This window comes from Dromiciops gliroides, chromosome 6 (genome assembly GCF_019393635.1).
Source record: "Dromiciops gliroides isolate mDroGli1 chromosome 6, mDroGli1.pri, whole genome shotgun sequence".
NCBI lineage: Eukaryota > Metazoa > Chordata > Mammalia > Microbiotheria > Microbiotheriidae > Dromiciops > Dromiciops gliroides.
The window spans coordinates 159,337,929-159,356,394 of NC_057866.1; the positions used below are offsets into that span (position 1 = coordinate 159,337,929).

The 18,466-nt window shown below is 41.8% G+C and overlaps 1 protein-coding gene across 3 annotated transcripts in view; it reads left to right on the top strand.

Moving 5' to 3' along the window:
- Window positions 1-283: 283 nt before the first annotated feature.
- SMAD1 (SMAD family member 1) overlaps window positions 284-18,466 on the top strand; it is a 93,373-nt gene continuing 75,190 nt past the window's right edge. For all 3 annotated transcript variants that reach the window (XM_043973494.1, XM_043973496.1, XM_043973495.1), the window contains exon 1: window positions 284-552. The gene's annotated coding sequence lies outside the window, so the exon portion shown is untranslated. The remainder of the gene's footprint in view (window positions 553-18,466) is intronic.

Below are 18,466 nucleotides of genomic sequence, written 5' to 3' on the forward strand. Positions count from 1 at the left end.
CTCAGCGCGGTAATTTGGAGAGGATCCCTAGTCTGGGGTGGCGGTGGTGGAACGTTTGTAAGTGTGTGAGTGTGTGTATGTGTGAGTGTGTGTGCGCGCTTGTGCGTGTGTGTGTGTGTGTGTTGTGTATTGGCAGTGGAGTAGTGGAGGCTGGGCGGCTCCGACTCCCTGACGCCAGCGAGACCAGATCAATCCAGGCTCCGGGAGAGGGAGGGAGGGAGAGAGAGAGAGAGGAGAGAGAGAGAGAGAGAGAGAGAGAGGGAGGAAAAGCAGAGAGCGAGCTAGCGGGCGGCGCAGGGCTGCCCACTGTGCGGCGGCTGCTGCGGCTGCTGCTGCTGCTGCTGCTGCCGCCGCCGCCGCCGCTGCCGAAGCAGGAGCGAGGGGAGGGACCGGCGGCCGGGCTGTCGGCCCCGCGAGCGAGCGGGAGGGGCGGCGAGGCGGCCGGAGCTGCGGGATTCTCAGTGGGATCGGCGGCCACAGCAGCCAGACAACGGCGGCGCTGCCGGTGGGGACTCTTCTGCACTCGCCTTTGCGGGGCGCGCCGCCCACGGGGTAAAAACCAAAGAACCCACCCGACCCCCCAACTTTCCCTTTTTCACGTCCCACCCCACTCCCTTCCCTCCCAGCCCCGGCCCGGCTGCTCTGCCCTGGAGCCGCCTCCTAGTCCCTCTTGCTCGCGGACTCCGGGGGGTACTGCCGTCCGGGAAGGGGTGGGGGTGGGGGTGGCTGGATCCTACTTTGCTGCAGTCCTCCCTCCCCGCTGCCCCCCGGCCGCCCCCTCCCCACTGTCCCCCAGCCGCCCCCCTCCCTCTTCCCCCTTCCTGGTTTCAGACTCCCGCCGCGGCGCTGGGATGGTAACTTAGGTGCGTGGGTTTAGGGGAAAGGGTTTTTTTCCTTCGCGGGGAGAAGAGGATGGAAGGTTCCCCCCCCCCCCCCATGATGGCGTCGCCCGGCGGCTCTTAGAAACCCACGGCCCCCCCCTCCCACCTCGCCTCTCCCTTCTCTCCTCTCCCTCCCTCCTGGCCGGCTGTAGGGGTGCGCTTTGAGCTTCCAACTTTGCGTTGGCGTCTTTGTTGGGTTGGAGGAGACGGGGGTGGGGGTTGGGGGGGCGACTTCCCCGCCTCTATCCTGGCGGTCTTGACCGGCCGAGGTCTCCTCCGCTCGGACTTCTCTCTCACTGACTCTGCTCCCGGTTTCCCTCTCCTTTCCTTTGGTTCAGCTGCTGTTGGGGCGGCCCGCGCCCCGGAGCCCCTTTGTGTCCTGCGCCCGCAGATCGGGAAGGGAGAGGGGAGGGGGCAGTCAAACTTGTGGGAGTTTCAGGAACTGCTTTGGCTGGGTTTGTCTCGTGTGTGTGTGTGTGTGTGTGTGTGTGTGTGTGTGTGTGTGTGTGTGTGTACACCACACACACTCACACTTTTTCATACGCACACTCGCTCCCAGCTTTTCTGAAGTGTGGATCGCAGAGAAGGAAGAAAACTCATCTTTTCTCTAAGCTTCCCACCCCCGCCCGTTTTCTTTTCTTGTCCCTCCGTTCTATCCTTGGGGGTCGAGGTCAAGGAAAGTTCGTACCAAAAGTCCCTCTAATTTGTTCCAAGGTTTCGTGGCGGATGATTTTGGTTGCTTTGCCCCCCTCTCCCCCCCTTTTTCTTCCTTCCCTATGCCCGTGGATCCTTTCGACTGGATCCGATCGTCTTTCTCCGTGTGTATTGCAAAGTTTGCTCGTGAACAACTGTGTCATTTACTCTCTCCCAAGCCTTTGTTAGTGTTTCGCTTAGTAGTTTATGTAAGGGGGGGAGGCGGGAGGGAAAGGGAAGACTGTGAGAGAAAGAAACGTGGGCTTGTTTTTCTACATGCCTAATATATGGGAGCATTTATAGGAACAGGGTTTTTCCCTTAGCTGTATTATGGGAAAGAGGAACAAATGTTGGCCGACTCTAAGATTACTGTGACAGCAGGACTTCCCTCCCTCCTCCCCCCACCCCAGTTTTGAAGATGATGTGATTGAAACCTTGATTTATTTGGAAGCTTGGTCCCAAAAATTGAGGCCCAGCTTAAAGGTCTCTTAAGTAAAGCCAATCGCTTTCCGATCTGCCATGAAAACTGGCATATTTCCGTTTGGATTTTTTTTCTTTATTGTCTTGGACCTGAAGTTTAAAAAACAGAATAAAACATGCAGAGTGGCATGATTTGGGCCTGCCTTCCTAGATGTCTCTGAAACAAAACTCCTAAGTAGCTGGATCAAAGAACAGCTTTCTATCAGAACATGTCTCTTTCTAATTGGTTTTCAGGGATGGCATGCCTACACTTCAGTAACACAATGAGAAGACTGTGCTGTGATCTTCATCTTGTTTATTTATAATTACCACTTTACCTTTTATTGAAGGCTGGGGAGCTCTAGTGGAACCGGTGTTTTTAAAAGGAATCTAGGTTGGATCAGGGTTCACCGAACCCACGTTTTTAGTTGGCACCAGTGTTTTTTACATCCCTGCCATTTTTGTTTGTGGCTTTCGGGCTTAAATATATTATACAGACTTTAAGTGTTTTCTCTCACTCCACTCCCACCCTTTCCCATTTGTAGTTATTTGATATTTCTCTGCAGGTGGTGCTCAGCTTGTAATATTGCAATTCTTCTGAAACTATAACTTGGGGCATCAGAGATGATTTTCTGGGGGTAGGTGATGCAGAAGCCTCTAGAGAGGATCAAGCAAGGATTGAGTTACCCCTGAGGGTGGGGATTTGTCCTTGATTTAGTTTTGACCCCTCTAACCATAGGTATGTAACCAAATACATTTTTCCTCTCTCAGTATCCTTTTATACGCTTGAAGATCTGATGATCACTGCACTTAAAAGAAGTGGCAATTTAAGACAAAAAACAAATACATGTTGACTTGTTACATTAAAAAGAAGGCAATTGTAGGAAGCTTTAAGACATCCCAAGTTCAAGTTTTTTTTTAGAAGTCTGGAAATCCTGTTTCCCTAAATATTAAAATAGTCGATGGGTTGAATTTTAGTTTCTGTCTAGGCCTGTGAGTATTTCTGGATTAAAGATGAAATTTAATAGCCAAATGATTGGAAAGAAGGAGTAAACTTGGGTGTAATTAGACAGCCATATTTAAGCTGCAGCAGTCTGGATAATACAGTCCAAGTTGTGTATTGTGTGTGTATAAAAGGGCTCATTTGTGTAGTCTTACAAGGCTAATGGAGGCATCATTGAGCTTTATAAATAATGTAAGTTGTGTATAATGTAGAGTCCCTAGAGACTGCAGAGAAAGCATCATTACCAGCCTTTTCAACCTGCTTGAGATCTTAAATTGATTTACAGCACTGAACTGGTGCAAAATGATACATCAGGATGACATGGGGTCAGCCTGTAAAAGTCTATGATGTCAGCCTATTAGTTCAGTCATCATAATTAAACCATATTACAGGGGCAGCTAAGCTGGAATTTGGTATTATACTTCAGAGATGAGTAGTATAGGACTTTTTTTTTTTAAATGAAAAAGGTCCCAAACTCCCAGGAATGCTTCTTTGTGTTTCTGAAAGTGTCAAAAAGGCTTGACAGTACATTTTCTAATTTGCCAACTGTGGTTTTACAGAGTTTAAGGGTTGAAATGGGATATCAGATAGCCACTTTTTTTCATTGATAGTCAAGAAGACTGATGCTAGGGATGCTTGAATCATCTCCCAGACTGATTTGGGTACCAGATCCTAGAATTCCTAAGATCTCAAAGGATGAAGAGGAGAGGAGAGTGAGCATCTTTCTACATGCCTCTAGCCCTCCATCCCTCTGTTGGTGCTAGATTTCTGTTGTGCTAGGGTTAAATATATCTATCTATCTATATATAGATAGAGATATATATCTGCCCTAACCTGATAGAAGATGACTTTATTTCTCTTGGACTAGACTTAAAATGGTTAACAAAGTCTTAAGCAGAAAAAGATGTGTTTAAGTAAGCTGTTTCGGTAATCCAGGAGAAAAGGGGGGAAAAAAATCTTTGAGTTGTAGCCAGCTCTTAATTATTCAGGCTGGGTATCCAGTTTGTGGGTGATCTAGGTCCTTGCCTTCTCCTTGTACTCTCACTTATTTATTTATTTTCTGGCTAGTACCTCCACTAGAAGATGTTTAGGAAGTGATAACAAATGCTAATTAACTTTCTTATTTTGTTAGATGCTTGATTTGTGGGGAGTCCAGACGGAAGGAATCTCAGGCAAAGTGAGATTTGTGACTGTGGAGATTTTGAAAATCACTGTTTTCCTGGTCTTGGTTTGTCAGAATTTGATCTTGGGTGAAAGTGATTGATTGTTCCAAATTAGTTTTCTGAATAGTTGTTTCAGTCCTCCTATTCTTTTGCCAGTTTAACAACTGAGCTAATATATATAATAACATAGATAACAACTAGTATATATACATACATACTGGGGGATACTACTTGCCTTGCTTTTCAGTTGGTTAATGCTCAACGCAAAAGAATTTGAATGCTCATTTAAGAGAGGCATAATGAATAGGATGGCAGATCTAATGCAAAAGGGGAAAAATCTGGAGCATCCAAAATTTAAGCTAAAAATGAAATTATCTTTAGATTATTTTGTTATTGGAAATGTGACTCACCCCCTTTATTTTGCATAAGCAAGAATTTGCTGTGCTGATCTTATGGTAGTAAAATATCTCAGTAGTAATATGTTATATTGAAATAGTGGAGTATGAGGGGATGAGCCCTGCAATTTGTGAGAAAGGGATGTTTCCATGACAGTTTCTGATGGAATCTTTTCAATTCCTGTTTGATTTCTTCTGGTGGTCTTATTATTATATTATATTACATATTATATTATAATATTACAGACACCATAGAGTCATGGATTTTTTTTTTTTTTTTTTTGGTGGGGCAGTGAGGGTTAAGTGACTTGCCTGGGGTCATACAGCTAAGGATCATAGAATTTTAGAGCTCGAAGTGACCTCATTTTACGGATGAGGAAACTGAGTCCTAACCAGAAGAACAAAGTGGGTCACACTGGTAGAACCCAATTTTATCCTCAGAAACCAGTACCCCTTTTTTCCTCTGTAGTACCACCGCTTCTCTCATTTTACAGATGAAGAAGATATTTGGGGTGTAGAAGTACAGTGACCATTCTATTCAAGATGAGGTCATGTGGCAATTTTGTGTCAGCCAGTTTCAGACCTCAGGTCTCGGGACTCAGTAGAGTTCTCTTTCATTATCCTGTGGGCTGTTGAGATTTTCCTGCAGCAATCCACCATAGTTGGGGGATTGGGGTGGTGGGGTATGCCAGGGTCAGGAAATCATCTGGCATAACACTGTTCTTTTCTCTCACATGGGTCTCGTCTGAATGAGAGTCAGATTTGACAACCATAGACCTGTTTGTTTTTTGCAGATTGAAATTGATTTTTTTTTCCAAGAGGGCGGGTGAAAAAGAAAAAAAAAAACCCTGCATGTAATTCAATCAGTAGAGCATTACTGGAAGATGGGAGATCCGAGATTGTACATGTTGAAATGAAATCATAACAAGGCCATGCCCTTTAGGCAGCTAAGTCTGAGGTACACAGAGAGGCTTTATGAGCACTTTCTTTTGGGGATTTTGTCTTTCAAAGAGCCAGAACACATCTGTTCTATCCTTAGCCAAAAAGCCAAGACGTTTGGGGGGGAGGGGGTTGGAGAGGGTACAGTGGTAGAAGTGACCTCAAAGAGAAGGAAAAATGGTCAAACCTAATTTAAAACCTGTGAAAATGCACATCGGTAAAGTGACTAGAAGATTTAGGGTTAACGAATCAGCCTCTGTAATGCCACTTTTATTTGTGGTTTGCTCTTCAGTACAAAGATTGTCAGGTTGGCCTTTCTGTAGTAGCAAATGGGTGATATTCTTCTATGTGTGCCAGATTGAAATCTCATTACTTTCTTCCTCTCCATTTTCTATAAGTGGCCTGAATACAAATGTTCAATTTGACCTAAGTTGCCAGTCCTCTCCATTTGCCAGGTGGGGTATGATGTTGTTGTTTTTTTTATTACCCATATCCAAATAGCCTTGTAATACAAAATAGCCCCCTCCTCGGACAAGGTCAAGTACAGGGATCATGATGTTGTAGATTTACATCAGAGAGGACGTGCCAGATACAGTGCTACCGATTTCTGATCGATTCTGTTGAGACACGAAGCATCTGAGGATGGAGAGAGACTCATCTGCTGTCAGTAGGGATGAGGTAGTTGGAAAGGACAGGTGGGGCCACTGTGCTGGTTAACTTGAAGAAATCTGCCTTTCTGCAGAAGCTTCATTTGCATAGGGATAACTGTCTCACGGGCAGGAAAGGCCAGGACAACCTTCATAAAATAAACAAATTTGATTCCAGGGGATAAATACAACCAAGTTCTAGGAAAAGGCTGAGCCCTGCAGAATTTGAGCCACTTCCATCTTTGCAGTTTCTGTTAGTTTTGAGTCAAAGCAAAGAGCTATGACGTAGTTAATGGAGAAAAAATGCCTCTTAACTAGGTTTTCTCGAACTATCAGATGGTGGAGCTTCTTGGGACCTTTAGAAATCATGTACAAGCTGCCATCCCCCCCCCCCCCATCTTACAAATGAGGGAAAAGAGACTTAGAGAATGAACCTGAGTTTTGAGGTCACACAGCTAATGAGAGCTGGGTCTAAAGCAGCACATTTTCCCATCATGCCATAGGGGCTCACATATTGAATTTTGACTCTTACTCTACCTCAACAATTGAGTGTATGTTTATGTGTTAAGACTCAACATAGGGGCAGCTAGGTGGCGCAGTGGATAGAGCACAGGCCCTGGAGTCAGAAGGACCTGAGTTCAAATGTGGCCTCAGAGACTTGACACTTACTAGCTGTGTGACCCTGGGCAAGTCACTTAACTCTAATTCAGTTCTCACCAAAAAAAAAAAATCAACATAGAGGCAGAAGACCTAAGTTCTCCCCCCCAAGCAAATCATTTATCTTTGAGGCTCAATATCCTCCTTTGTAAATGGGGAGAATCATTTCACTCTCTCACTTAGTTATGGGGAAATTGCTTTTTTACATGTGGAGTTAGAGAAACAGGAGTAGTTACTCTGTTCATCCTGGTCAGGGACAATTTTTTATTAGCATTTCATTCATTAGACAGTTATCCTCTGCCGATTCCTCCCCTCCTTCATCAAACCCAACTGCTGATGTATTAGATCATTTTATTTTCCTGCTTTGTAGACAATAGACTGTTGTCAGTTTTCTTTTATGGATTCTTCATGATGTTCTTTTCCAAAATAAAAGAGTCTCAAAAAGTTACAGTTTTCTCACCTAGAAGCACTAAGAATAAAGCAAACTTGGGGCAGCTAGGTGGTGCAGTGGATAGAGCACTGGCCCTGGATTCAGGAGGACCTAAATTCAAATCCAGCCTCAGACACTTGACACTTACTAGCTGTGTGACCCTGGGCAAGTCACTTAACCCCCATTGCCCCAAAAAAAAAAAAAAGAAGAAGGAAAGAAAAGAAGAACAAAGCAAACTTAACTCTAATGAAATCAGGCATTGCTTTCAAATAGTTACCAAATAGCAATTTTTGTTGTCCTTTGGGGAGAGAAAGCACATTTATTAGGCATTTTTAGAGCATTTGGAGCCTCGTGGTCACAGATTAAGAGCCAAGACAAACTTTGTAGGCATCATCTAGTCTAATCTGTTCATTTTGTAGAGGAAAAGACCCAGAGGGGTTAATTAACTTGCCCAAGTCCCACAGGTAGCAAGTGTCAGAAGCCAGGATTTGAAATTAGGACCTCTCACTCCGAATATATCTCTTTCTGCTCTATCAGGCTATATCCTTAAATAGGAAATAGAATATAATTGTAGGATTTATGTTTTCCAAGCCAGACCAGTAACTCCATCTTGAAGGTTCACACTTGACTTCTCCAGCATTTTGGGCATCATACTCATTTAGATCCTTTCATAAACAAAAACCTGAAAGCCACATCTAGGCCTAGGGATTTCTGGGAAGGTGGTTTTTTTGTTTGTTTGGTTGGTTTTGGGGGGTTAGGTTACTTGCCCAGGGTCACACAGCTAGTAAGTATTAAGTGTCTGAGGCCAGATCTGAACTCAGGTCCTCCTGAATCCAAGGCTGGTGCTTTATCCACTGTGCCACCTAGCTGCCCTGGTGTTTGCTTTTTTAAATCATGTCCCATAGAGTCCATCCAGAGTTTTGCTAACAGCATGATATTTGTGTGGGTGCTCTCCTTTCAGCTCTTTTGTGGATGTGACAAAAGGTAATAAATGTCTCATTGATTTGATGACAGAACCTGGGATAGTGTGCAGTTTGGTGTAGGACCAAGAATCATCGGGAGAACCATAAGTTCTCATTTCAGTTCTGCCATTACCGATGTGGCCCTGGACAATTCACCTACCTCCTGGAACTGATCTGTGTGCTTTTGATCTTTGGAGACTGGCGGTGATGGGAGGGAAATTAATGAAACCAGCAAACTTGATTAGGAGGCTACTGCGATGATTCCAGCAAGGTGATGAAAACTAGCTGAAGCAGGGACGTGGGGTATATGTTATCACTGAAGACTGAGTCTTGAAGAATGACTCCTCCCTCCCTCCACCTAGTCCATTGAGCAAGGAGAGTCTTTTGCAGCAGTAGATGGGGGGAAGGGTCAGCTCATGGAAACTGAGGGAATCAAGAATCAGATGACAATTTGTGGTATAAAGTGCTACAGAGAAGTCAGGGAGAATGAGAATTAAGGGCAAGACCATTGTACTTGGCATTTGGGGAGGGAGGTTAGAAGAAATCAAAGGATAGCAGTTCCTTGGGAACCAAATTATGAATGAGTAATTGGCTGAATTTACTTCCAAGTCAGGGTTGCTTATAATAGAATTGAAACCTAGGAGTCACCCTCAATTCTTCACTCTTCCTCATTTGCCATATCCCATCAATTGCCAAGTCTTGTGATCCTCAGCTGAAGATTGGAAGGTCAAGAAGTCTGGAGAGTCTAGGGTATTAATGAGGATGCCATTGAAGGGTGTGACCATGAACAGAAGGCAAACTCCTAAGTAGCTTGGGTAAATAAATTGGTAGAAGTGAAGTGACGGACTATTCTGGAGATGGTGAAGAATGGGTGGCCTGCTGGGAGTTTAAAGGCAAAGAGTCAAGGGCAAGAACTTGGGTGCTGCTCTGATAAATCTCATCTAAAGACATGGGGAGGGAAGGTCACATTTGGGATAAAGAAGCCACTAAACTTCAGAAATTTACCAAGTCTTATTCCCTTTTTCTTCTGTTACTGATTGGGCAACAGCTTTCCTGAGTGTTTTCATTTTAAAAAAAAGAAAAAAAAATCTTATCCTGTGAGATTTTTTAAATAATAAAATCTATTGTTCTGAAAATACCCAATATTATCTTATTTGATTCTTAATATTGTGCAGCATTGGGTTTGTCCAAAGGACATCCTAGTTTGATCTAGGGCTGATTGTTGAGATAGTAGATAGCTTTCCCTATTAGTACCTGTCAGAGGGCAGGCTAGGGATAGAGCAAGGTGTCAGCAACCAGATGACGCTTTAAAGGATTTGTGAAATGTCCTCTTGGAAGTTTGCATTTTCTGCTCTTTTATTGTTCAGCCCTTACAGTATGGGCTGTATAAATGCCGAGATGCAAGAGGATCTATCTGTGTAACAGTCAGTTGGAGTCACAGGGTGTTCTGCAGGGTGCCTGACAGAGGCCATCCATCTTTACTTAAAGACCAGAGATGTAAATTAAAAAAAATAAATAAATAAAATCAAGGAGTTTTTTTTTAAAAAAAGACTAGAGATATAGGGGGGAATTGGCTTCCTTGAAACATAGCCCATTCCATTTCTGGAGACCTTAGCATCCAAATTTTTCCATCTGGGCTCTGTTACTATTCACTCTTCTGTGGTTTTTTTGTTTTTTTTTTTACAAACTTCTTCCCATCTTTGGGCTTTGATCTCTTCATCTATAAAATGGGACAGTAATCGGGAAAGGGGGAAGGGAACAAGCATGTATTAAGCACCTACTATGTGCTAGGTACTGTGTTTAGTGCTTTCTAAATATTATCTCATTTGATTCTTACACTCACCTCTTGGGGCCCATTTGCAGGAGCTAGGTAGATAATAGGTGTGCATTTAAACTAGAAAGTCCTACATCATATCCTGGTATAATGGTGAATTGGGGAATTTGACCTGTTTTGGTGATAGTACGAATAGTAGAGTAATATCATTTTGTGGCGTTTGGCTACATTATGATACACTCTTGGTTCCAGTTATACTTGTTATATTGTTATACTTATTCTATGGGGCCTAGCTTATTAAATAATAATAATAGGAGGAATATATCTAGCCCTTTAAGGGCTATCCTGTGTTATCCCATCTGATATTCATAATGATAACAACCCTGTGAGAGAGCTGCTAGAAGTCTCATTCTCCCCCATTTCACACCTGCAGAAGTTGAGGGATTCCAAGTCAGTATGAATCAGAAGTAGGATTTGAACTGACATCTGTCCTGAAGTGACAGGGTTTTTTTCCATTATACCACCATGCCTATAAGAATAGCATCATCAAAAGACAATGTTCTGCAGTGATGCCTGCAATAATAATGGTGCTAACACATTATAACATGATGGGACCCCAGTTATAATGTCATTTGGCCTGTGGCTTATTTTGAACAGCATTTCAAAGGTACTTCCTGCTCTTGTGATTGGTTCCACAAAATCATTTTTGTTGTTGTTGTTGTTCGGTCGTTTTCAGTTTTATCTGACTCTCCATAACCCCCTTTGGGGTTTTCTTGGCACAGATAGTGGAGTGGTTCACCATTTCCTTCTCTTTACAAATGATGAACTGAGGTAAACAGGGTGAAGTGACTTGTCCAGGGTCACGCAGCTATTAAGTGTCTGAGGCCAGATTTGAACTCAGGAAGAGCAGTCTTCCTGACTTCAGGACTGGTACTCTATCCACTGAGCCCTCCACAAAATCATAACTTTAGGCAAAACAGTTAACCTCATGGTATCTCTATGAAGAGGGGGATACCTTATGTATTGGAGGTAAAGTGTGGATAGAATGGCTTTACGTAATTCTATTTTGCACAAACTTTCGGTAGAATTGAATTGATTTGCTATTTTATCTGGATATATACACATTTAGTAGCAGTTGAATTGTGTTGTAGCCTGTGCATATTATAGTCAGGGAGAGAAATTGAAACTCCCTTATCAAATTATTGTTGTCTGAGATTTAAAAAAAATCTTTTTCCTAGTCACTTTCTGTATCTTTATTTATCTGTCATATTTAAAATTGTATTCTGGTAATTCAGTTTTAGCTTGGCAGTAAAATTTTCTAAGAGAAAATACTCTTCCTTATGAATAAAAATTTATAGAAATTTTGAACCGTTATTAGGAAAAAATAGAAAGCACAATATGAGACCACTCTTTAGGAGAACATGAAACTGTGTTGCAAATAGAAATGGCCACATTTAGCACCTTTTGGTCAAAGGGTAATATACTTCCAACTGTGGAAATATGGGAAGAGCACTGAATTTTGGAGTCAGAAGACCTTTATCCATATCCCAGTTCTTGCCCATGATTATCTAATGTGGCCATAGGCAAGCCACTTGACCTCTTGTGTGCCTCAGTTTCCTCATCTGTAAAGTGAAGGGGTTGAGATAATTGACCTCTGTTGTTCCTTTTAGCTCTAAAATTTGCTATTTCGTGATGTTTTTGCCCTATGATCTCATGGATGTTCGTTCCAACACTGCTGTGATAGCAGCTCAAGGCTGAATGCTTGGCCTAGAGTTGACAGGGCTGTCATAACAGGATGGGTGCAAACGTGTTGTCTAAAGCCGTGCTCATTATCTGAAGGAAAGCAGAAAATGGTGCTGAATGAGCATCCCTGTTTTAAACTTAGCTTTCTAGTACCCCATATAGTTAATGTCATTGAGTATCATGGGATGGGCAGTGTTGGGAGAGGGTTACTGGAATAACAAAATTGAATGTTTCCTAACATTGAACTTGTTCATGGACTAGTAACCCAAAGCTTGATTGGCCAGAAATATACAAGCTAGAACTCCCCTTATTTCCTGTTGTTTGTCCTACTTTCTTGAAGAGGACCGTGACATTGGGAAGCGACGTCATGACTTGCACTGAATTCAGTTTAAGTGAGGGAGGGCTGTGCAAGGTCACCAATCTCTCTCTCTCCTCCAGAGCCATCTGGGTCCATTGGCAAGATATACATCAGGATGACTGGAGAAGGCCCCAGATGTTTAAGGCAATTGGGGTTAAGTGACTTGCCCAGGGTCAGACAGCTAGTGAGTGTCTGAGGTGAGATTTGAACTCGATCTTATTGACTCCAGGGCCACTCCTCTATCCACTGCGCCACCCAGCTGCCATTTCCTTTGCCTTATTTCCTAGATGAAAACGTAAAGGAGGAGATTTATTTAGGAAGCATAGCCAGCTAAAACAACAGCAACGAAACAATTTCAGTGTAACCAAAACTGTTAAGTTGTTTGCTCCTCTTCATGATCTCTTGGTAATTCTCTGGAAGCTCCAGAGGCATTGCTGGATCCTCATACACTGGACTCTGTTGCGTGTTTTGTTGTTTCTTATTTGTTCTCTGTAAGCAAAGAAACACGAAAACTTTGTCATTGCTTTGCCCTTGGTAAAGAAGAGAATCACAAAATTAATTCTACATAGCATATCATATCAGTGAAAGTGGGGGAAAGCAGGATTTTTCTTCTAGTATATAATATCCTACTTATCTTGTGGTTCCTTTTAGCCTTCCTCCTGTTCTCTCCTTTGGAGTGGGGCAGGGGCTATCCCTATCTCTCCTTCCATTCATTTGCGTGCCCCACCCCCCAATGATTTTAAAAAGAAAGAAAAAGAAGCAACACAGATTCCCACAATAGGCATGCTCCTTGTCGGGAAGTAGGGTAGTATGCTTCATCATCAGTCCTTTGGAATCATGGTTACTCACTGCATTGATTAGAATTGTTAAGTCTTTCAAAAATGTCATTTGTTTTTACATTAGTCACTTAACAATATCATGTTTCCCCACCCCCACTCCGTGGAGCCCTTCCTTGTGGTAAAGACAAATAGTAATCCAAAAGTGAAACTAATGTAGCATTTGAGTTCGGTAGCATATGCTGTGTTCAGTCTAATAACAAGCATCATTTTGTACTTGGGGTCCCCAGCCTCTTCTAGGGAGGAGAGGTGTGTTCATCTCTTCTCTACCACCAAGACAGGTTCTTTACAATTAGTCAGAATTTGGAGGCTTTCTAGTGTTATTTTCAGTTCGGTTGTTACAGTCACCATGCATAATATTCTCCTGGCTTTGTATCAGTTAATTCATATAAGCCTTTGCAGATTTCTCTGAATTCTTCATTGTTTCTCAAAGTGCGATACTGCCCTATCACATGCCATAATTTATTTAGCTTTTCTCCAACAGTGGACAACCATTTTGTTTTAGGTTAACTATAGGAAAAGGGACTGCTATTGAATATTTTGTTTTATTGTATGGTTTCTTTCTATGATTGGACTTATTTTTAAAAGTGTGTGTGTGTGTGTGTGTGTGTGTGTGTGTTTAAGAGGTACCGTTTAGGTTACTATGATGCTATGATGTTCCTTGGGGAAGAGGAATGGCTAGTTTATTGAGATCTTTCTTTCTTTGTTTCCTTTCTGTGGGGCAGTGAGGGTTAAGTGACTTGCCCAGGGTCACACAGCTAGTAAGTGTCAAGTGTCTGAGGCCGGATTTGAACTCAGGTCCTCCTGAATCCAGGGCCGGTGCTTTATCCACTGCACCACCTAGCTGCCCCCATTGATTGAGATTTTAAAAAAGAATCCTGGCTTGTTTTGTTAAACTGTTATCCATCATCTTCCTCTCAGATGACCCTTAACCTTTTTTTGTATCATGGACCCTTTTGGTGAAGCCTATGAAAGAATGAAACCTATGAAAGGGCTCAGAATCCTATTTTTTAATGCATAAAATAAAGTGCATGGGATTATGAAGGAAACCAAATTATATTGAAATACTGTTATCAAAATGTTTTTTAGAAACAAGTTCAGAAACCACAGTTAAGAAACCGTGCTCTCAAGGAAATGCCCTTCTTTTTACCTTGGTTAGTATTCTTGGGAGCTTAATGAAGAAAAGAATACTTCCAAACTACAACATAACAGTGTAGACCCAACAAAAAAGTGTTACTTACAAGAAAGTGCTTTTGTAGTCTGGTCCCAGCCCATTTTACCAATCTTATTTTCAAAGTGAATTTTATTGCTATCTTTTGTTTTTACATCACCTAATTTCCAATCATATCCCTCTTCTGTCTGTCTCCCACATAGATACTACTTATAATAAAGAATAAGGAAAAGAGGAAAACGAAGTTAGCAAAACCAACCTGACAGTACAAAGCAGTTGACACTGTATGTGGTATCCTGGGCCCAGAGTCTCACACCTCTGTACAACAGAGGGAGGTGTTTTTTCATACCTTTGAGTGCCCAGCTTAGTTATTATAAAGTACCATACTTATTGATTATAATTTTGCATTATTCAATTTAGTTCATTTTGTTGTCCCATTTACATTGTTGTCATCATCGTGTATTTTATTTTCCATCACCCTGCATCGATTTTTATATCTTCTCATGATTTTCTGCAATCTTAATATTCTCTTAGGTTTGTATGTCATCAGTCTTGTAGCATATTATTCCTTTTGGCAATTCTGTATTCCAATCAAGCTAACCTTTTTGCTGTAACTCATATATACAACATTTTTTTTGCCCTCTCCACTATCACCTATGCTCATTGCTCTAAGGGACTGTTTTACCTCTGACATTATCTAAACATATTTAAAGCCCAGTTCCACCCAAGTACCACTTCTGCCTTTTCTCCATCTGTTGGTAATGCCCTTCCAATCCCTTCACCTCCCAGAATTACCTTGTATGCACTTTGCATTTATTTTCGTATTTACTTAGATGTAAACTCCTTCAGTTTCTTCTTGGTTTTTGTCTTTGTAGCCCCAGCACCTAGCACATCTGTGGCACATAGTAGGTGTTTAATTAATGATTGGCCAATTATAGAACAAAAATGTGACTTGTAGGAAGGGGCCCAGGAACTTGTGGCCCAAGTTATCAAAAACCTGATTTGGCTGACAACTGAGGTGATACCAAAATAACATACCAGTGTTTGTTTGCTCTTTTTAGTAGCAGGTCATAAAGATGGGTGAGCTTTGCTGCAAGTAGAGAGGGTCAAAGTCTTTTCTTCACCTAATCTAGTTTTAGGGGAAGAGATCAATTCCATTAATTTTATGATCTATAATTAAATACTTATTCTCAAGATTCAAGTTTTTAGAGACAAGAAGGGAAAATCCTTTTCCTCAAAAAAAAAAAATGCCAGCAAATTCTTCTAATATTCTTAACTTGTGTGCTGGGAAAACCTTCCTGGGGCATTACTAGTTTGATCAAAACTAAATAGAGTTATCAAAATATTTTTTAAAAACAAATTAAAAAACCACAGTTAAGTTAGAGTGTTTCTCGATGTGTGTGCTAATAAAATGTTTTTGTTTGTAGTAATTGACCTCCAAAAATTGCAGTTCTTTTATTCTAACTATTTTGGAGTAGTTAAAGATTCCTGTAAGTCTTGCCTTCTCTAATTCTGGGGTGGTGGTGGTGGGGTGAATTACTCTCATTTTGTTAAAAACAAAGAACAAAAAACCTCAAAAAGTTGGAAGCCAATTGTTGGAGGGTTGGATTTGAGAGGATTGTGCATTTTATCGTCAGGATCTTCTATAGTAAGTCGAATTGACCCCATTGGTAGAGCCTTCTTGCTCTCTTTTTTTTTTTTTTTCAGGGCAATGGGGGTTAAGTGACTTGCCCAGGGTCACACAGCTAGTAAGTGTCAAGTGTCTGAGGCTGGATTTGAACTCAGGTACTCCTGAATCCAGGGGCGGTGCTTTATCCACTGCTCCACCTAGCTGCCCCCTGAGCCCCTTTGCTCTCAATTGCCATGTTGGATTTCGGTCTAACATTAGTTAATGTCCTTGGAGGCATCATGGGGTGTGGTGGATGGGGAGTTAGGGTTCGAGTCTCACCTCTGGTATTTATTGGCTGTGTTGACCTAACTTGTTAGTGACCTGGATAAACATCGAAGAAAATTGCAGAACAGCTGCTCATCTACATTAGGAACTCCAAGAAATTAGAAATCTGGGGGAAATTTTTGTAATGAAGGAAAAGAATGTTTTTGAATGTTGTTTATTAGAATATACTGATGGGAGTGTGTGTGGATGTGTGTTAAAATATACTGAGAAGAGGGGGCAGCTAGGTGGTGCAGTGGATAGAGCACTGGCCCTGGATTCAGGAGGACCTGGGTTCAAATCCGGCCTCAGACACTTTACACACTTACTAGCTGTGTGACCTTGGGCAAGTCACTTAACCCCAATTGCCTCACCAAAAAATAAAAAAATATATATACTGAGAAGAGTTCCCTATTCTGATTCAGACTATTGAAAAGCTAGACACTGATATGTGTCTTTATCGCATGGCCTAAGAGTCTGTCTGGCAGGCAAAGATGGTTATCATTCATCTTGTGAACGCAGATTTACCTGCTTATCATTAGCTATTTGGAAGGAAGGATAGCAGGGACATTAGCAGTGGAATATAAACTCTTGGAGGACTTGAACTGCTTCTTTTTTGTCTAGCATAGTGCTTTTTTCTTGATAGGAGTTTAATACATATTTATTATATCAAAGGGAGCAAAGGGCAGTGTCAGAGGTGAACACTCTCTGTGTTGTAGCATAGCTGAAAGAATATATTTAGAGTAAGAATATCAGAGTTCAGAATCCACTTCTGTTGTTGACTACCTGTGTGACCTTAAACCCCTCTCAATCTCTTCCTTTGTAAAACGAGGGTGAAGAGGACTGGTCTAGATTATCTCTACATTCTCTTTCAGCTCTTAGATCTGCTGATCTTAACCTCATATAACCTAGCTTGAGACTCTGTGACTTTTCTTTATGGTAGCAGGGACAGGGCAACAATAGGTTCCTATGACATTTGAATATTTCCACCTACTTTTGTGGGGAGGGGAATAGAGCTTCTAAGTTCTGCTCTCATACTATCATTCTCTTTTCCCTCTCTTCATCCTCAATTTCGTCCTAGATGAAAAGAGTTTTGGGAGTGGCAGAAGAAATGTTTACTCTGATCTGTTAAGCACACTTTAAAGGTTCTCTTCAAAATCTGTTCAGTGACCATTCTTTCTGATAAAAGTATGACAGGGTATGATCTGGGAGTGGTATATCAGGTTTGCTTTCAGGAGTGACCTTGTTAATTGAATTGGGGATAATGATGTGGTGAATGTAGTTTCACCAGATGTACATTGAATCTGGTTGAAAATATCTGGAAAGAGAAGTTGCCGGTAGCTTGCCATCTTAACTACTATAGCTTCCTTTTTTGCCCATGCTGGCTTTGTAGTCTGACATAATTAATTACAACCTCTTTCTTGTTTTTGTTCCAAGTGGGATGTTTAGGGCTTTCATTTGGATTGTACAAGATGGCAGGAAAGAGGCAGCATGGTGCCACAAAAACAGTGGGGGAAGTAATGGATTTGTAATCAGAAGAGCTGAGTTATAGTCCTAGCCTTGCTCTTGTTAGTTGTGTGAACACTAGTCAGTCACTTAACCCTCTGTGTCTTGATATACTCATCTGTAAAATGTATTTTAAAAATTTGTTAAGCATTTATGTGCCAAGCTGAGCTAAGTTTTAGGAATACAAATACAGAAACAAAGACAATTCCCTCTTTCAAATAGTTAATGTTCTAATAGGGAAGACAATACACATAGGGGATGGTGGATGTTTTGGTCCGGTAAGCTATAGGGATGGTGAGTGAAGTCATAGGGGAATATATTGGCACACCCTATCCAGGAACAATGGCAGAAATGATTTGAACTTGGTACCAGAACTGGAAAGAGAAGAAGGGGTGGTGTAGAAAGAGAGAGGGGAAGATTACATTAGGTTTGGCTAGGTTGTGGAAGAGAGAGTGGGGAATGAAGTGGAACACAGGCTGGGTCTTTTCCTGAAAAAATATTCCAGGAGAGTCAGGCCATTAAAAGAGGGACCCCCAGAGCAGAAGTTCCTCTGGTACCTGGTTTCTAATGTAAGTCAATGAAATAGTTGTAGTAGGTGATCTCTTCAGTTTCCGTCCAGCATTAAGTCTCTAATCCTCAAGGCTGGGTGGGTTTAATTTTCTTTAACCTTTCTTTAACTTAACCGAAATGTCAGCAAAAGTGACTCGAATAAGAAATTGAGGTGATACATACTGAAGAACCCCTGATTGTTGGGTCTGTTCTGCCTCTTCTTGTTTGGATCAATGAATGGGAGCCTCCAAAATAGTCTGTGCCCATTGTAGGCAGTGATCCTGCATCATGCTTTTCATTATAAACCTATTACATTAATAGATATTATTATATAAATAAACATATACCTCATTTATTCCCCTTCCTCCCG